Genomic DNA, 11,327 nt, shown 5'->3' on the forward strand with positions numbered 1-11,327 from the left:
ATTCAGAGCCAGGACCCCCCAACTATCCAGAGCCCACACTTAAACACTAATTTCACTGCCACTTAGGACAACATTTGGGCTCTCATGTTCTTTTGATCCCTGCCACAAGGGATCATCTCTGAGCCAGGACAGGGGGCAGGTATCAACAATTTGTGCAGCAGCAAGATCAAGAAGACCACACAGGCCTTCCTCATTTCTGGAGAGTCAGTTACCTTCAGACATGACAGCTGTACTTTCTCTTTGTGGTACCTAAACAGAGCACGTGCCAACGCTGGAGCAATGGTACCCCGCTTAAGGTGTGTCCCATGATCTCCATCTGCATCTCTGGCGGGAAGTTGGGAGCCCGAACCCCTGGGCCCTCCTGCATATGCAGGCCCAATTCAGCACCAAACCCAAAGTAAGGTGGCAGGAGTCAGGAGACACTGATTCAACTAAAGCAATACAAGTATAATAATTCAAAAATAAAACAATTTTCTGAAGTCTAGTCAATACAAGGTGTGGCCAGGGTTACATCTGGGTAGCAGCAAGGAAGGGGTAGAAATGCCCCAGCAGCCGAGAGCATCCTAACAGGATGAATTGATTACCATAACTATTTCAAAGTAAAAATCAGGACTTAGATTCTCCTATAACTGGTAAGCCACAGTGGTAAAGAGCAGGTCTCACTCTCCTTTACAAACCCGAAGCTAAGGATTAAAGGATGCCACAAGATGAAATGTGAGAGAGCTTCTCACCCAATCTGACCATGTGCACGTGAAGTGGGGGTGGGGCTCTATTCGAGGTCACACTGGATGGAAAGGCAGGAGCCCAACCTGGCCCCCTGGTTCCCTGGCGCTCCCTGCCACCACCACGAAACTGGATGAGCTTAGGCTCATGATCAGTGAGACTTGATATGCATTCCACATTCATTATTTAAAAACAAAATCAAGGCAAAATTTAAAAAAAGTTTAGTGACAACAGGTCGTTCTCTTAAAAAGAACAGTCTTATCACAAGCTGCTGTGTATTTGCTAGCATTATGTTAAAACAAATTCAGTAGATTTATCATAAAAATTGACATGTAAAATCTTAAATACAAATATGAAAATACAAGAGAAAAGTCCTAGAATAAAACAAACCTACCCTCTCTGTAGGAAATTTTTCACTCGTAAAATACTAAAGGCTATGTCCTTAAAATAAATTTCGTCAGAAATATCTTTATTGATGACTATGGATTCTGAACATTTCTTTAATAAGGAACGAACGGAACTTGAGCCATCTATTACATAAAATAAACATGGGATTTTTTCCTTATCAAATGAGGCTACTTGAGGAACTAGACTCTGTCACCTTCCACTAGATGGCATTGAAGTCACATAATTAAGGACAAAAAATTCACAGAGGAATGATCGATACACAAAACTACCATAGTGAGTTCATTCTCCTTCTCACCCCCACCCCCAGATTATTGGAGTTTGCTGTTTGTTGGCTATTATGAAGACAAACCATGCTTATAATAAAAACATTTTTTTGAAAAACCAATAGAATAATAAGAGAAAAAGTGCACTCTTATTTGCTGCCCTAATAACACCAGCCACATGGATGGTGCTGGGAAACGTGCAAAGTGCTTTATATGTGTTGTTTCATTTAACCCGGATGGGAAATGAAGCCCTGTGAGATGATTCTTATCACTTTGTTACAGATAAAAAAATTGAGGGTCCAAGTTAACTCATCCAGGATTACACAAGTAATAACTGACAGGACTAGGATTCGCGCCTGAGTCAATCTTATTCTACAGGCTAACATCTCAAACACTTTCTCTCATGGCCAAAGTCAAGCACCTTTAGCATCTTCCCTCTCAGTCTCTGAAAGGGTCTACTTGTCTGTGGAGATACAGCACAGCAAAGGTTACCACGAGCCTGAAAGTCCTTAGATGATCCCAATGCTTGCCATAGATTTTAACACTCAATCAACCTATACAAGTTCCATCCACACTCAATTATTTAACACTTACAGGGAAGAACAGAAATACTGTGTAGGTAAATTACCAACTGTGTTTTCCAATGCCTTATTTCTTAGCAAATTTAAGACTTTAAACTTAAGTGACATGAAATGAAATGACCCTAACTATATGCCAAAACAAGAAACCACTGAGGAAAATGTTTCAAGTGACTCTGTAACATAGTCCTTTAACTGTATGTCATTACTGGGATCTATTTTAAAGACTGGCCAGGCATGGTGGCTCACGCCTATAATCCCAGTACTTTGGGAGGCCGAGGTAGGCAGATCATTTGAGGTCAGGAGTTCGAGACAAGTCTGACCAACATGGTGAAACCTCATCTCTACTAAAAATAGAAAAATTAGCCGGGGGTGGCGGCGCATGCCTGGCTCAGCTACTCAGGAGGCTGAGGTAGGAGAATTGCTTTAACCCAGGAGGCAGAGGTTGCAGTGAGGAGAGATTGCACCACTGCACTCCAGCCTGGGCAACAGAGTGAGACCCCATCGCAAAAAAAAAAAGAAAGAAAGAAAGAAAGAAAGAAAGAAAGAAAGAAAGAAAGAAAGAAAGAAAGAAAGAAAGAAAGAAAGAAGAAGAAAAGAAAAGAATAGAAAAAAAAAGAACTACCAAGGAATCTTAAATCTTATTTAGTAGTTTAGTAGTTTGTTAATACTTACACTCATATGGTCATTTGAAACTATACAGGCATACTGTAAGATAATACAAGAGATAATTGTGTTGATACAAGAGATAATTGTGTTGATATTATTGGAAACCAAGATTTTCAGTATAAGAGAAATGAGATACAAGTAGAGGGTAAATGTAGGTTTTTTTAAAGACCTGTAAGTATTTAATTTAAATAAGAAGCATATTTATTAACTTATGATTTTTAGAAATATGTTTCCTAGTTCTGTCCACTGAAAGGTCTAGAAGCAATGTTACCCCTTCCCCAGGAAAATTAGCTCCCCGGTCCCATCATTTGGTTTCTATTACTGTTCTTTCTGAGAAGGAATCCGGGACCACTGGAGAAGTAGCCTATTTAATGTCAGGGTCAGGGAATGTACAAAGTGAGACTGGGCCAGCTTGTGTCAGAAAAGAAGGAAACATCTAGAGACTAGTAGAGCCATGTCCAAAGGACACGAGAGCCTGTCCCCAGGGACTCCAAATGACCCAATTTTTGATGATATAAGCATCACAAAAATAATAATAATTTATTGAAACATTAAACATATCAAAATGTTTAAGTCTATGCTGATACTCAAAAGAAGAGAAATCCCATACAGCAAAACAAAAAGTTGTGACCAATTAAGATGGCTGTTTCACTAATACATTACTCTAAAAACTGGTCAATAAAAGGAAAGAATTAAACAATTATTTTGCCTTTTTAATAGGAATTGTATTTCAGTGAAACCAAATAAGTTCAGTTGAGATGATAGAAAGTTTATTTTTACAGAAAAATGCCAGTTAGTGAATGTTAAACATATGAAAGAACCAGAAAATTTCAACTTTGCACCTCCCAGTAGAACAATTGATTCAGATAGGGGTCATTAAAGGAAAACAAAAGCAATAGCAATTCTTATAGGGAAATATCTTTACCTGGGGAACTGGATTTTCACGGTGTATCCAGTCATCACCCCCTGGACTAGTGACCGATGACCTTTGCAATGGAGAGATCAGCTGTCACTCCCTAACCCAATGATGAAACTCCATGTCAGGAATAGTAGATGCGCCTAACATTATGTGCCTTCTATTGTGATGAGGTAAATAATTTAACCTGAATCTAAACATATCTTTAGACCTGTTAAAGAAAAATGAAAATTGAGGCCTGGTGTGGTGACTCACACCTGTAATCCCAGCACTTTGGGAGGTCGAGGCAGGTGGATCACCTGAGGTCAGCAGTTCAGGACCAGTCTGGCCAACATGATGAAACCCAGCCTCTACTAAAAATACAAAAAATTAGCCAGGCATGGTGGCAGGCACCTGTAATCCCAGCTACTCGAGGGGCTGAGACAGGAGAACTGCCAGGAGGTGGAGGTTGCAGTGAGCCGAGATCGCGCCATTGCACTCCAGCCTGAGCAACAAGACTGAAACTCAGTCTCAAAGAAAAAAAAAAAAAAAAAAAAAAAGAAAGAAAGAAAGAAAGAGAAAGAAAGAAAAGAAAAGAAAAGAAAAAGAAAAATGGACTGAGCAAGGTGGCTCACTCATGCCTGTAATCCCAGAACTTTGGGAGGCCAAGGCGGGCGGATCATGAGGTCAGTTCAAGACCAACCTGGCCAACATGGTGAAACCCCTCTCTATTAAAAATACAAAAATTAGCTGGTCCTGGTGGCACTAGTCCTGTAATCCCAGCTACTTGGGAGGCTGAGGCAGGAGAATTGCTTGAACTGGGACCCGGGAGGTGGAGGTTGCAGTGAGCTGAGATCGTGCCACTGCACTCCAGCCTGGGCTACAGAGCGAGACTCTGTCTCAAAATAAAAAAAAAAGAAAAAGAAAAATAGAGACCACAGGTTAAAGATAACCTAAAGCCAACTGCCCATAACCATGTAATCAAAACTTTAAGTCATCCTGATTTCCCCTAAATGCTAGTTCTAATCATAAATGAAATACAAGATGTAAGTCTTATGGCCTTGTCAGCATGATTCAGTGAAATTAAATCAAACAGTTATAAACAAATTAGCTAAAACAACTCTGTTTGCCTTTCAAAAAAAGAAAATATTCTAGTCAATCATAAAAAATATCAAAATACTTTCTCCTTAAACTCTGTGGAAACTGCTAATTACACAGTGCACTTCCCACCACTTGGTTTGAAGTCTCCTGGATTGCGATCTGTAGTTTTAAATGACAATAAAATTTTAAATTTGTCCTACTTGATCTGATTTTATTTTTGATAGACTAAACTTGCAGTGTCTAGAAAATCCAGAGGATAGGGTAATAAGTGAAACATCCCTAGAAGGAAACAATCAGACAGTTTCAGATTGTGGGACTCTTATTTTTGAGACGGAATTTCACTCACTCTGTTGCCCAGGCTGGAGTGCAATGGCACGATCTCTGCTCACTGCAGCCTCTGCCTCCCAGGTTCAAGTGATTCTGCTGCCTCAGCATCCTGAGTAGCTGAAACTACAGGCATGCACCACCACGCCTGGCTAATTTTTGTATTTTTAGCAGAGACGGGGTTTCACAATGTTGGTCTCAAACTCCTGACCTCAAGTGATCCACCCGCCTCACCAAAGTGCTGGGATTATAGGCATGAGCCACCACACCCAACCCAGATTGTGGGACCTTCTATGAGTTGAGTGGACTGCTCTTTTCAAAAAATTAACTCATTTTGCCTGAGCAGCAAGAGGGAAACTGTCTCAAAAAAAAAAAATGAATAAAATACCACATTTAAATAAAAAGTTTGAGACAGACGTGGAGCAAGATGGTGGAATAGAAAGCTCCACTGATTGTCCCCGCCTTCCCCACCCTCACCAGCCTGGGCCCAGCAAGGACACCCAGTTAACTATCTACACAGAAAGAAACACCTTCACAAGAACCAAGAATCACTAGTCTAGGGGGTGATGACGGGATACACTGTGAGTACTCAGTCCGTGGATGTAACGTCATATCACTCACAGAGTCACTGAAGAGATGGAATAAACAGTCCTGAACTGTCGATGCCACCCCCCCACTCCTGGCAGTGGTGGCATGGTGCTGAGAGCTTCTCTGGGTGCCAGGGAGTGGAGGGCACAGCAATTGTGAGGCATTGAAGTCAGTGCTGTGCTGTTAGAGCAGAAAGGAAACCTGGAGAAAACTCAGCTGATGCCTGCCCACGGAGGCAGCCCTAGCCAGAGGGGAATTACCGACCCCAGGGGACCAAACTTGAGTGCTTGAAAACCCTGCCATTGAGGGCTACAGCACTCTGTGTCTCCAAGTAAACTTGAAAGGGAGTCTAGGCCGTAAGAACTGCAACTCTCAGTCAAGTCCTAGTGCAGAATTAGGCCCAGAGACAGTGGACTGAGGGGACACATGGCACACTGAGACACCAGCTGGGGCAGCCAAGGGAGTGCTGGCATCACCCCTCTCCTAACCTCAGCCTGCACAGCGGAGGCTCCAAGAGACCCCTTCCTTCCATTTGAGGAGAGGAGAGGGAAGACTGGGGAGGACGTTGTCTTGCATCTAGGATACCAGCTCAGCTACAGCAGGATAGGGCACTGGTCAGTCGTGAGGCCCCCATTCCAGACCCTACCTCCCAGATGGCATTTCTAGACACACTCTGTGCCAGAAGGGAACCTGCTGTCTTGAAAGGAAGGACCCAATCCTGCCAGCATTCATCACCTACTAACTGAAGAGCCCTTGGGCCCAGAATAACCAACAGTGAAACTCGGGTACTACATCAGCAATCTCTGAGGCTTGCAGGCTTTGAGTGAGACTCAGCACATTCCCAGCTGTGGTGACTATGGAGCAAACTCTTCCTGCTTGAAAAAAGCAAAGGGAAAAGTGAAGAGGACTTTGTCTTGTACCTTAGGTACCTGCATAGCCACAGGGGGGTAAAGCACCAAGCAGGCTCTTGGGGTGCCAGACTCCAGGGCTTGACTTTTGGATGGCATTTCTGGACCTGCCCTAAGCAAGAGTACACTGCCCTGAAGGGGAAGTCCTGGGTCAGGGAGCATTCATAACAAACTGACTTAAGAGGCCTTGGGCCTTAAGGGAACATGGGCAGTAGTCTGGCAGTACTCTTTGTGGACTTTGGTGGCAGAGGCTACAGGATGAGACCCCTCTGCTTTTGGAAAGGGGAGAGAAGAGCCAGAAGGGCTGTGTCTTGTGGTTTGAGTGTCAGCTCAGTTGTAATACAGTAGAACACCAGGTAGACATCTACAGTTTTTGACTCTAGTTCCTGACTCTACAACGGCATCTTACTCCCCAGTGGCACTTCTGATCCCAACCAGGGCCTGGGGGACCTCACCTTCCTGAAGGGAAGGAGACAGGCCTGGCTAGCTTTGCCACCTGCTGATTGTAAAACCCCATGGCCTTGACTGAACATAGGCTGTAGCCAGGGAGTGGTTACAGCAGGCCTTGGACCAGACCCAGTGCAGTCACAGTAGTGGTGGCCACAGGGGTTCCTGTGTCACTCCACCCCCAGCTTTAGGTGGTTCAGAGTGGAGAGAGAGAGAGCGAGAGAGAGAGAGAGAGAGAGAGAGAGAGAGAGAGAGAGAGACTCTGTATGTGTGGGAAAAATTAAGGGAAGAGAACAAGAGGCTCTGTGGTAATCCGGAGAAAGCTCCCAGGTCTGGTCCAAGATCACCAAGGTGGTACCTCTACGAGTCTGCAAGAACTACAGCATTACTTGGTCTGGAATGCCCCCTAAAGCAGATGCAACTTATATCACAACATCTAAGTCCTTTCAAATACATGGAAAGCCTTCCTAAAATGGATGACTACAAACAAGCCCAGACGTGAAGACTGCAACAAATGCCTATCTCCTCAATCACCAGACACCAAAGAACATCTGTTAGCATCATTGCCATCCAGGGAAACATGACCTCACCAAATGAAGGATATAAAGCACTAGGAACTGGGAAACTCAAAGAAAATCAAGATAACGTAAAGAAGAAATTCAGAGTTCTATTAGATAAATTTAACAAGGAGATTGAAAACATTTTTAAAAATCAAGCAGAAACTCTGGAGCTGAAAAATGCAATGGGCATACTGAAGAATGCATCAGCATCTTTTAGTAGCAGAACTGATCAAGCAGAAGAAATAATTAGTAAGCTCAAAGACAGGCTATTAGAAAACACACAGTCAGAGGGGCCAAAAGAATAAAAAAAAAATGAAGCATGCCTACTGGATCTAGAACATAGCCTCAAAGGGGCAAATCTGAGAGTTATTGTCCTTAAAGAAGAGGTAGAGAAAGAGATAGGGGTAGAAAATTTATTCAAAGAGATAATAACGGAGAACTTCCCAGACTGAGAGAAAGCTATCAATATCCAAGTCCAAGAGCACCAAGCAGACTTAATCAAGAAAACCAAACACCAAACAGATTTAACCCAAAAGCTACCTCAAGGCATTTAATAATTAAGCTCCCATATGTCAAGGATTAAGAAAAGGATCCTAAATGCAGCAAGGGAAAAGAAACAAATAACATACAACAGAGCTCCAATATGTTGGGCAGCAGACCTTTCCATGGAAACCTTGCAGGCCAGAAGAGAGTGTTATGACATATTCAAAGTGCTGAAGGAAAATAACTTTTACCCTAGAATAGTATATCCAGCAAAAATACCCTTCAAACATGAAAAAGAAATGAAGACTTCCCCAGACAAACAAAAGCTGAGAGATTGCATCAATGCCAGGCCTGTCCTATAGGAAATGCTAAAGGGAGTATTTCAATCAGCAAGAAAAGGACATTGATGAGCAATAAATAATCACCTGAAGGTGCAAAACTCACTGGTAATAGTAAGTACACAGAAAAACACAGAATATTATCACACTGAAACTGTGGTGTAGAAACTACTCTTATCCTAAGTAGAAAGACTAAATTATGAACCAGTCAAAAATAATAACTACAAAAACCTTTCAAGACATAGTCAGTACAATAAGATATAAATAGAAACAACAAAAAGTTAAACAGAAGTTAAGATGTAGAGTTTTCATTAGACTTATTTTTGTCTGTTTATGCATATAATGTTAAGGTGTTTTCAGGTTAAAATAATGGGTTATAAGGTAGTATTTGCAAGCCTTATGATAACCTCAAACCAAAAAACATACAATGGATACACAAAACATAAAAAGCAAGAAACTAAATCACATCACTAGAGAAAATCACCTTCACTAGAGGAGGACAGGAAAAGGAAGAAAAGAGAGAAGGAATAGAAGACCAGAAAACAAATAACAAAATGGCAGAAAAAAGTCCTTATTTATCAATAATAACATTGAATGTCAAAAGACATAGACTGGCTGAATGGATGAAAAATCAAGACCCATAGACCTGTTGCCTACAAGAAACATACTTTACCTATAAAGACACACATAGTCTGAAAATAAAAGGATGGAAAAAGATATTCCATGCCAATGAAAACCAAAAAAGGGCAGAAGTCACTATACTTAAATTATAGAAAATAGATTTCAAGACAAAAACTGTAAGAAGAGACAAAACAGGTCATTCTATAATGATAAAGGGGTCAATTCAGCAAGAGGATATAACAATTTTAAATATATATGCACTTAACACTGGAGCACCCAGATATATAAAGGATATGTTATTAGAGATAAAGACAGAGAAGCCCCAATACAATAATAGCTGGATACTTCAACACCCCACTTTCAATATTGAACAGGTCTTCCAGACACAAAATCAACAAAGAAACATCAGACTTAATCTGCACTATAGACCAAATGGATCTAATAGATATTTATAGAACATTTCATCCAAGAACTGTAGAGTACACATTCTTTTCCTCAGGACATGGATTATTCTCATGGACAGACCATATGTTAGGTTACAAAACAAGTCTTAAAACATTCAAACAAATTGAAATAATATCAAACATCTTCTCTGACCACCATGGAATAAAACTAGAAATTAATAACAAAAGAACTTTTGAAGCCATGCGAATACACGGAAATTAAGCAATATGCTCCTAAATGACCAGTGGATCAATGAAGAAATTAAGAAGGAAATTGAAAAATGTCTTGAAACAAAGATATTGGAAACTCAACATACCAAAATCTATCGGATACAGCAAAAGCAGTACTAAAAGGGACATTTATAACTCTAAGTGCCTACATCAGAAAAGAAGAAAAACTTCAAATGATGCATCTTAAAGAACTAGAAAAGCAAGAGCAAACCAAACCCAAAATTAGTAGAAGAAAATAATAAGAAAAATCAGAGCAGAAAGAAATGAAATTGTAATGAAAGAAAACAATACAAAAGATCAACCAATCAAAAAGGTGTTTTTTTAAAAAGTTAAACAAAATTGGCAAACCTTTAACCAGACTAAGAAAAAAAGAGAGAAGATCCAAATAAATAAAATCAGAAAAGAAAAAGGAGACATTAAAACCAGTACTGCAGAAATTTAAATGATTATTATTGGCTACTATGAGCATTTATATGCCAACAAATTGGAAAATTTAGAAGAACTGGAAAAATTCCTAGTGACATGCCTATCGAGATTGAACTAAGAATAAATGCAAAACCAGAATAGACCAATAACAGGTAACAAGATCAAAGATATAATAAAAAGTATCTCACTAAAGAGAAGCCCAGGACCTGATGGCTTCACTGCTGAATTCTACCAAACATTTAAAGAAGAATTAATACTAATCCTACTCAGACTATTCAAAACAATAGATGAGAAGGGAATACTTACGAATTCATTCTATAAAGCCAGTATTACCCTGATACCAAAACCAAACAAAGACACATAAAACAAAATCTACAAGTAAATATACCTGATGAATACTGAAGCAAAAATCCTCAACAAAATACTAGGAAACTGAATTCAACAATACATTCAAAAGATCATTTATCACGACCAAGAGGGATTTATCCCTGGGATGCAAGAATAGTTCAATATACACAAATCAATCAATGTGATACATTATATCAACAAAATGAAGGATAAAAGCCATATGATCATTTCAATTGATGCTGAAAAAGCATTTGATAAAACTCAACATCCCTTCATAATAAAAACCTTCAAAAACTGGTGATAGAAGACACATAGCTCAACATAATAAAAGCCACATATGACAGACCCACAGAGAGTATCATACTGAATGGGGAGAAACTGAAAGCCTTTCCTCTAAGATCTGGAACACAACAAGGATGTCCACTGTCACCACTGTTATTCAACATAGTACTGGAAGTCCTCTCTAGAGCAATGAGACAAGAGAAAGATATAAAAAGTATCCAAACTGGAAAGTGAAGAAGTCAAATTATCCTTGTTTGCAGATGATATGATCTTATTTTTGGAAAAACCTAAAGACTCCACAGGAAAACTATTAGAACTGATAAACAAATTCAGTAAAGTTGCAGGATACAAAATCAACATACAAAAATCAGTAGCATTTCTATATGCCAACAGTGAACAGTCTGAAAAAGAAATTTAAGAGTAATCCCATTTACAATAGCCACACACAAAATTAAATACCTAGGAATTCACTTAACCAAAGGAGTGAAAGCTCTCTGTAATAGAAACTATAAAACACTGATGCAAGAAACTGAATAGGGCACCAAACAATGGGAAAATATTCCATGTTAATGAATTTGGAAGAATCAATATTGTTAAAATGTCCATACTACCCAAAGCAATCTACAGATTCACTGCAATCTCTATGGAAATACCAATGGCAACCTTCACAGAAATAGAAAAAAAAAAAAAA

Source organism: Rhinopithecus roxellana, chromosome 11 (genome assembly GCF_007565055.1).
Source record: "Rhinopithecus roxellana isolate Shanxi Qingling chromosome 11, ASM756505v1, whole genome shotgun sequence".
In the NCBI taxonomy this organism is placed as follows: Eukaryota; Metazoa; Chordata; class Mammalia; order Primates; family Cercopithecidae; genus Rhinopithecus; species Rhinopithecus roxellana.